Below are 10,355 nucleotides of genomic sequence, written 5' to 3'. Positions count from 1 at the left end.
TTGCGAAGAAAACTGCATTATCTAGTCGATCAAACTAATCACCGTAAAAGATGTGATGAAGACTATTTTAATGAAGATCCGGATACGGCGCACATCAAAGGTACATCGCCATTGCTTCGTTTATTTGTTGGACTTGTCACGCAATTTCCCCTAGATCCAATGCACTTGATTTACTTGGGGGTGCTCAAGAGATTATTAATTAATTACTGGATCGAAGGACCACGCTTTGTAAGTTTCCAAAACAAATGTTGAAAATTATCTCTTCTGAAATTGAAAAACTGCAAGCTTGCGTATGTCAGAATATGTTGAAATCGATAAAAAAAAAAAAAAAAACACACGGTCCTGGGCGAAGGCAGAGATTCCGAAGGGTATCAGGTCACAGGGCGAGAATGCTTTCCAATGTACGACATTAACCACAAAAAGATTTAAACTGTCAATACAAGACCCCGATAACGTAGTAGCACTGAATAGTAAACTTTATGTATTAAAATCTATCATCTGTATAGATGGTGTGTACAAATGGAGGAATTACAGATGATGCGTATAGTCAATGTACAACTTCAATATTACAATATTACTTACAAAAAATTACAAAACTTTCTTAACTCAATGTTTCTTAACGCGATAGCTGGCACTCAATCTATCCCTTATGAGTTATGAGAAGTTCGGTAACGAATCCACGGTCGACAGGATACTCGATGTGTCCTTACTCGACTGCCTCTCAATCAGAACTGCCTCTTCCTTCGCACCTTCTTATTCCAAAAAGCTTCAACGGGCTCATCAGCCCGCTCCCCTTTTTCCTCTTTACCTCTACGGGTAAATAACGGTACCTATCCCGCGACCGTGGCTACGTTCGGTGACCAGATGTGTCACCCTGAACCAAATCAGCGAATGTCATAAACGACTACCCTTATGTTTGAATTAACTACGTATTACGGTTATAAATGTTTAAACTAGGGTCTTGGGAATTTCCACTCTGAGGGAAAAACCCGACCATTCTGCTCTCTCCGACATATATATGTATAATTACTTTTTCGATTTGTAGCAATCATGTGTCTCTAATATTTTTAAAAAATTTGCTCTTTGTCTTTTTTTTGTGTTCGTGAAATTATTCGTACATTTTTATGACATATGACAATTCTACAGTTTCTGCATTAAAAAACCAAAATGTGGGCGATAATTGAATTCTTGAGAGGTAACAACAGTAAAGAGTGTGCTCTGATCCCTGTATTGTAGTGGACGGACAACAATACTCAGTGCTATTGGCCTCGGACAAAAACTGAGAAAAAGTTCAAAAACCTAGTCCGAACGAATGCAGCTCTTGAACAATCCTGGCCCGTCTATGCCGTACATCGTGTGCTTGATACTAAAGGTATATAATTTGACAGTTTTCTCGATTCTTCTTAGAGTTTTATTACAGAATTAGAGCGACTGGACACTACCCAAAGGTATTGCAGGTGGTAACAAGAAATTTAACCGACGCATGTATCATTCTTATGCAATTATGTGTGATAAACTGTATGAGGTCGCAGAACTCCCTGTTTTCACTTAGAATTGCTTTGGTTAACAGACGCAATTAGATTTTTTGTTTCTCCCACCAGCGTCACTCTAATAGACGATTATCACACTATCGAATTGAAGTATATGTATTAATTACAATATAATACGACTAGAGGTTGGAATAAAGTATTATTCGATATTGAGTATTTTTAATTGATACGAAAAACTGATTAAAAATTGAAAATGAAATTATATTTGTCATTGAAACATTATGAAAGACTATTTACTGTGACTGTCGTGATTCAATACAAATCTAATCTATTACCGGTGGAGAGTTTCACTTGCAGAAATTTCAAGCCATAAATGTTGTTTTCAAATATATGCGTAAATACTTAATTTTTTCCATCATCTTTCTGTTTGATGATAACATTTTCGTTATAGTTGACTAGGATGTAGCAATAGAGTATATGACTAATGTGATAGACAACGGCCCTTCTGAAGACGGTATTAACATTCAGCCAATAACACAGAAAAAGGTGCCATCTGAAAACCTATCGCCAGAAGACGATACAGTTGATGAAAGTGAGCCTTCAAAAAAGAAAAGAAAGAAGCACCACAAACACCGTAAGCATCATACAAAAAGTAAGCGCCGAAATCGTATCAGTTCATCCAATGATGCATCGAACAGCAAACCCAGTAGTAACTCTACTGCAAGTAGCTCTCAAGGATTTGTCTCGGATCAGGAAAACCGAATTCCAAATATCGCGTTATTCAAAAGAAGTTTAACAGGCATGGGGCAAGATAATTCAATCATTACGAAGCAGCGTAATACTACTAATCTAGCCGACGGTAGTGCACATGCTGGATTGTCAGGTGTGGCTCTGTCATTTTCCAGCGCAATTGTGCGCTCAACACCAGAAAGAAACCTTGGATCTCCAAGTGAGGCAAATGAGACGCAGCGGTCTTACAAATCATCAGTACCGCCTTCTTATCACTCAAGTCCACATGTAAGAACACCACAAAGAATTCTTAGTCATCAAGATGTCGCAAGTGGACCCTTGCATTTGAACGGTGCAATTTTGGATCCTGTTTTTACACAAATGCTGCGAAAAATCTTTGAATACTTGCAGTATTTGAAGCAACAGATGGAGCAGACTCAAGTCGCTCTAGCCACAACGGAAAGAGCTAATCAGGCCCAGATAGCCCAAGTACAAGGTGCTCCGCGGCCAGAATGTTTCCCTGAATGGCCCATTTCTTCACTGGATGTCTTCGATGCGTTCAATGAGATGATACAGATTGAAGAGCACCATAGTTACCTTGTAAGTGACTAATATAATCTACTCACAATTCATTCTGGAATTCGCATACAACTATGTAGTTTAAAAAATATGTCTGGTTCAGAATATCTTCTTGAATTTCTTGATAATGTTGTATTGATTATGTCTGTATTTTGTATTCTATTTGCTCGATCAGTCAGGGAAACAGTTTTTTGTTTCTAACTAAATATTGTATAAAACACAAAAACTGAACTCAAGATCAACACAATATTAATAGAAGTTGGTATATTCGGAGGAAAATAGTAGTGAATAGGTGGATGGCATTTCTTTGGAGTTGGATCGACAGCAATTATTGTGTAAAAACTTAGAAATCCTGTGACACGAATTGTAACCCATACATTTAGGCCCGACACATTTGGTGTAGATCTTACTTCGGAAAAGATTTGTCCGTACATGCACGAAAAAATTTTTTAAATCTGGTTTACAATTATATATGAACAAAAATATAATTTGATTTTTTGATTCATTTACTTTCTTCAGGTCTGAAGGCTTTCAACGGTAGGTGGCCCATCACAGCGACAAGTCGTCATGAATATGATGAAACTTTTGATGACGAATACTTTGGCTATGGAGTATAACTGGGCGGAAAGAGAAAAGAGATCGTTCAAAAAAACTAAATTAAGGTATATTGTCATTGGTGAGTGAAAAGTCTACAGTTCACGTTTCGTTCATATTGCCCGCAACTAACTAAAGGGCCATTGATTCTTCTTCTTCAAACCTGGTGAACCTTCCGTACCTATACGATGAAGCGGATGATAAATATATATTTTGTTATAGAGAATCTGTGTTTGGTTTGAAATGAATTGAAGGATGTATTTTTGTCAAGGTTTGTTATATTTATAACGAGAAATCGGTTGTCCAAAAATGTTTGAATATTTACCGATGCTCCTTCGATCTGAACCTACAACATTGAAAACTATGAAAAAAAAAGATAAAAACATGTTAAATCAAATCGTAAACAATAGTGTTGGAAATGGAGAATGTAAGGCAAGTAAGCCGAAAGTGCAGCTATTTCCAGCTATATGTCGAATTCAAATGAAATAAGCACCGTCTAATTCGTATTGACTCAATTCATTATCATGAACTATTTACATCTAACACGACTTTTACTTCCTGAGAGGTTATGCCCTAGAATTGCATAGTATCCTTGCAAAGCAGTAATACTGAGAAAATCAATTCAATTCGAATAGAATTTTGATTTTTATCCTCATTCAAATGTTATCTTACAACTCATGTTCAGTAAACGTTGATACAAGTATTTATGATTATTTTAAATAATAGCATGATTATTTTAAATAATAGCATGACTATTTTGACATCGAAAAAAACTAACCTTTAATCTTCGATGGTGTAGACTCAGCGGTTCCACAATACGTCCTATATAGAGCTTAGAGATGGAAGATTAAAAAAATAAGACATCCACACACATATAATAGGTAAATGCTCAGTTCAGCTTCCCAATAGTATAAACTCCTCGCGATCGGAATCCTATATGCTTTATAACTGCATTAGATTCTTTTCACTCATTTGTTATTCTTAATCTCCTTTGTTCGCTCTTCAACAAATAATTCAAGGATAACTGAATAAGCCTTTTCGTGCACTTTGGCATAATCAACTCTGAACTTCTGATTCTGAGTGGTTCTGCTGCGTTGAGTAGAAATGGTGTCTATTAGTGCACATAATTGAGCAATCAGATGATAAACAATTTTTTTTCACATCTTGTTTCAGAGGCTGCAAAATTGGCGTGTAAAGATGATCCAGTCAAATCTTCAGATTTAATTATAGAAAATGCGCTAAAAGACTGGTTTAAGCTAGCCACAAGTAGGTATACATATTCAGTTGCTAGAAAAAAATCAGGAAATGAACCCACGCAGCATCCGCCTTCACCGACCTTCCACTCCCGCCAAATTCACCCAACAACCGCAGGGTTTAGCAACAAAACGTTGAAAGATAATCCGCTATTTTTTGTGTGCCATTTTGAAACTATTTTAGTTGTTGGCACCATTTTTTTTTCTTCTAATTTTGGCTCCATGCACTCTGTTGATACACATATTTTTTAAGTTTAGATGAGTTATTCGTAGTACCTCACTTGTTCATAATAATAAAAAATTTTTACATTTAACTTGTTCTTTCAAAGTACAAGTCCGATTCACTTCTTGTGTCCTATTATTTTATATTATATTCGAGTTTTTCTTTTAACCACACCGAAAAAAATACACAATTTTTAAAAGTATATCTAATTCTTCTACCTTATTGCTCTCAAACGATTTTACACTTGCATCAGTCGTAATACCTATTTGCCAGGAAAGTCTTACCACACTACTTTACGTTGACAAACATTTCCATCTTTATTTTGGATAAATCTTTACCACGGTGTTGGTGATCTATATAATCAAAATATAGCTAGCGCTCATACGCGTTCTACTTATTTTCAATCTTTTTAATCATTTCATGAACTGTTTTAGTGTTACACTATCATATCCGACATGTGATACCTTATTAATATGTATATTGTATGTCAATGTATGTGCTATGGTATGTACTGTAACGCTAAATTCGGTTACCCTCGGATGAGGACTTACCGTTGACACTTTGGCGCCATTCTCCACTTATTCAGAACGTTAAACTATAACAAACTGATGAATAAGAATTCTCGACCTCGTATGTAATCTATTATAGAATCTTGGTGATCGGTCAATTAAGAAAACGTATTTTTAGTTAACGTTTCGACCCGGATATGGGCCCTCCTCAGAACGATTTATTTTTTTAACTGTCAAGAACAACAAAAAGATTTTTTATAAAATAAATAATAGTACTAGAAGTAATCAGACTTAAATATTGTAGACGTAATACTCTTAGAGCTATTATATATTATTGATTAGTAAGAACCTTTTGATTGATTGAAATAAGAATGTCTTTAAGTGTTATTTACCTTTTGAATTAAGTAAGTGGACTAAGATGTAGTCGAATTCACAATTACAATTGGTGGAGACAGTGTTCTTTTGAGTGACGGTAGTCAATGTCAATCTTCAAGTTATTTTACATGTGGGAGTTAATAGTTGGAAGTCATTAATTGAAAAGATTAAAGAACTATGTTTCTTCACAGTCAGTATGTCATTGTGTTGAAAGGTTTTTAAAGAAGGTCTTTTTAGCAATAAAATTAATTCGCAAGTGTAAAAGAAGTGGAGGTAGGTTCTTTATAATTAAGTTCCACATGTCTAACGAAAAATTGTTGGTTGAACCAATTGAGTCAACAGGTGAATAACGACTGATGGGAGAAAACAAATATAATCCAGAGTGAAGGTGAACCTATTATAAACAATTATACAGAAAAACAATAAATATCTTGTGAGAACAGTTATGTAGAAAGGACTGTGTAATAGGGACAAAAAAATATTTTTGTATGTAGTTAAGGTTAAACAATATTTGTTGTGTGGGCGGAGATTAGAGGTTTGTAAATATTACTCAAATGTTCAACATCTTGTCTAAGATTAACAGAATTGGTGTGATCTACAATGTTGCACATTTCTAGTAACAGTCTTCTATAATAATCGTGTTCTTCACAAAGGATGTTTGTGTTGTCGTAATTAAAAGTGAGTTGTTTATCGATACTATGTTTCGTTAAACTATAACAAAATCAATTAAGTTGGGTGCCAGACGCGTTAGCGTCGATTTTCAAACAATAATACGAATCAATGAAGATAACACGAAACCGTATGAAAAATTAATAGAGAACCCGTTGTATGGCTGGCTAGGCTCAAGTACTCACACGAACTGGTAGAGTGGCGGTATTCAAGGCAGCTAACAATAATTACAGAATCAAAGGAAATAAAGAAATAAAGAATAAACTCAAGTCAGGAAAAATGAACTGGTCAATCGATTATATATTCTCGAGAAGGTTACATGGTTGAGACAGGCAAATGAAATGGTATCGACAGCGGTAGGTAATAAAATAAGCAATCGTTGTTCACAAAAATTTCGGTAGAATAGAATTGTACGGTAGCTTTGAAACGAGAGACGGTAATTAACCGAGAAAAATGAACGTAGGTCGGTAGAAGCGATATAATGCAAGAATTCACGTGAAACTACACGTCACTGGGCGACGCCGCGACGGTAGGAAACAAGGTAACGATAGCTCGGTAGATAATACGACGAATTTACCACAGACTATAACCAGTACGAAAGATTGACATTCATTAAAAATTTACACAATCGGTAGCGTAAACGATCGACTAGATAATTTTTGGTAGAGTTATTTATAAACGATAGAATCAATAATTTACAATAATTACGCATCCAAGGAATTAAACAATGAATTCCTAAACATAACTTTCGAGAAAATACAAAATACAAAATTAGGAGAGAGTGAGAATTTCGGAGAGTTCACAAACTAAAGAAATACACTAAATACACCGCAGTACAAAAGAATCAAGAATAATACGCAGAACTTAACTTAACAAGATACAGAGAAAAGAATAACAGGCAAAAATAATATAAAATTGCCACTAGCAATAGAAAAAGGTGCGGTAATATTTAGAGGCTGATTCTACGCTCGGTTATACTACAAGGAACTCGATATATAATACAATAGGCACAAAAATAAATAAAAATATAATGAGCAATAACAGAAATAAAATATAAGGCACACTACTATTACAAATAATTATGAAACGAAAGGTAAAGCCACTAGGGCTCAAAATACGATAGAAAATACAGAAGCAGACTAATAAAAATTTACAAATAATCAGAAAAGTCACAAATACAAGAGAATTAATTATTCGGCAGTTACGAGGTCGCTCAGACACGAAAATAATTAATTACTGAAATCATGCAGTCACATGGCGGCTTACTGTAACTCTCATCCGTGAACCATGATTCACACAACGTCGATAAATACCATAAGAAAGAATAGAAATTATGAGCAACTTCGTAACGATACAATACAAGGCAGAAGCCTCACCTTAATCGGTGACTTCAGGCACACAACACTGAATTTGTTTTGAATTATAACTTAGAATTAGCAAAACGGAAAGGAAGGTAGGAAGGATAAAACAAATTTACAGGAGAAATATAACGATAGAACAAACGATAGTGGTGATAAAACGGTAGCGGGATGATCAACAAAAAAAACGATAGCGGCAAAGGAGGAAGGATCGGTAGCTCAAAACGGGAGAATGATCGGGAGAATACGGATTGAGATAGCTGTCGCTCAGCGGGTCAAGCGTACAATAAACAAAGATCGGAGTTCGGCTCGCCGATCTCGCGGTTGTCGTGAGGTGATTCTTCTTCCCTTTGATTGTTTGGTTGACCCCTACCGCAAATAGGCCATCCCCCTGTGGCGAATATTGGTTACGGCGTGGTCATGCGTTTTCGAAGATTACCGCTAGATGTGGCTTAATGTGCTGCTCGCGATTTCGTCATTGACACCGTCGATTCAATCGCTGCTTCAGTTTACTGTCCAGGTTGCCTATCATCGGGGACTTCATTGACAGAGGCATACACAGGGTGCCTCTCGGTCATAATTACCGAGTGGAGAGTGACGCCTCATTGTTCATTTCCACCGGCTTTTGTACAGGCAGTAGCCAGCTGCCTATACCCGAGGTCATGCAGTCAGACGGTTGGCTAAACCGTGGACCACGACCCACACAATTAGTCCTTGCCGACAGAAAGGCTGCGTCGATCCTCGGAACGATGGCTTTATCAATCTGGACGTAGTGGTTTGGGGTCGGTCCGGCACCAGGCCGGTAAGTCGGAAGATGGCAGGCTACGGTCTGCCCTTCACGCCATCCTTACGACATCCGATAGAGCGGGCGGCTGGTTCCTCCTTGAGGAGCGGTGCCGTCGGCCGTCGGGATGATTTTTATCTCCCTGTTCACCGGCAGTCGAGGCGATACCGAAGGTTCGGGTGGATGCTACCCCGGTAGCAAGAGAAGTGTACCAAGGTAGCCAGTATAGTCTGATTAGACCGTTGGTAGGCGAAGTCGTCGAGAGCTGGAAACGGTAGATATCGGTCCCTCGGTGGTGGGGATCGTTATCGTCCAAGTACCTTATTAGCGTGCGCCGAAGCGCGAAATACCGAATTTACAAACAAATAATTAGTTAAAAGTAGTTATTGCATATTTTGTATCTAGTTCGGTTGAAGTACCCCGCTGAGGACGCGTAAACTAGAAATAATAACGGTAGTGTGCCCTTGTGACGGGCGACTCTGAAACGCCACATCACAGTACATTACATATTTGATATTTTTTCGAACCTTCGAGATCCATGATGTTTGTTTCAAAATTACCTAGCCTTGTGATTGGCGATAACACATGTAACTCGTTGATCCAATGCATTCTACATGTAATTGTTAAGTATATATGTAGTACACATTTATATATGATATGATATAGATGGCAGCACAGCCTGCATAGCAACAGTGTGTAAGCGTAGACGGATACGTGCGACGGATGTAGTTAGTGTAACGCTGATAGTGATCAGAGAGAGATGTGATCGAGATTAGATCCCGTGCATGTAAGACCCGTAGACGCGAAGCATCGTTAGATAATGGTATTAAGAGTGTAATTGAACTATAGATAATTGTTTGAGAATCGGCATTCTCAAAGGCATCTCTCAAGAAGCAGCTGTCTCTCAACGTGGACTAGCCAAAAGTATTCAGTATCTCTGAGAACGCGCCTAGTTACCGGCTCTTCTAGCTGTCAATCAGTATTACTCTTCATCTCATTGTGCTCGCACGTGAATTGACTGTACCATCTGAACAAAAGCTTTATCGTGACATAATCATATTGACTTCTGAATTGATTAATACAATAATATTAGACTTCTCAAGTGATTCCTAAAATCTAGAATCACCATAAATCATAATCGGGTTCTCAAGGGATTAATATAATCCAGACATTCTCATATTTCAAATAGCACACTGATCAAATTGTAATAATAAATGAAACCTAAAGTTAGTTTCAAATGTTCCAAGTTCTTCTTATCACTCATTTCTCAGCAATAATGAAGATGTTATTTCATTGATTATATGTATAATAAACCTGTGATCTTCTCATCACCCCGAGAAACCTGACATTGTTCCTAAGAGCCTAACAGTAATAAAAATATAAATGGCCTAAAATGAATATGATACATCAACAGTTAACTACTTGTGTTTTTTGTTTTTTTTTTGTTTTTTTTTTACTTTTGGAAATCATATTCTAAAATGGTTAAGTATTTCATCATCATAACCGTACATGCTATCACTATCGAAAATTTAAAATCTACCGTTTTTTGTTTCAAGCTTTATATAATGTATTATGGTTTTTCAACAAGTCATTCAGCTTTATGATTTGTAGTATCGTGTGTCGGTGATCCAATGCGTTCTATGTAATACTAATCTAATCGGTGCAAACATGAATGTGATATATAAATAGTAAACTTCTTGTGTTATATTATTTTTGTTACTTTTTAAAATCTTTTTCTAAAATGTTTACGTACGTAAAATGTAAAATGCATCTCTTTTTTGTTTCATAATCT

The sequence above is a fragment of the Neodiprion virginianus genome, chromosome 1 (assembly GCF_021901495.1).
Source record: "Neodiprion virginianus isolate iyNeoVirg1 chromosome 1, iyNeoVirg1.1, whole genome shotgun sequence".
Lineage (NCBI taxonomy): Eukaryota > Metazoa > Arthropoda > Insecta > Hymenoptera > Diprionidae > Neodiprion > Neodiprion virginianus.
The sequence above is the reverse complement of the archived record's forward strand: the minus strand, read 5'-3'. Positions refer to the sequence as shown.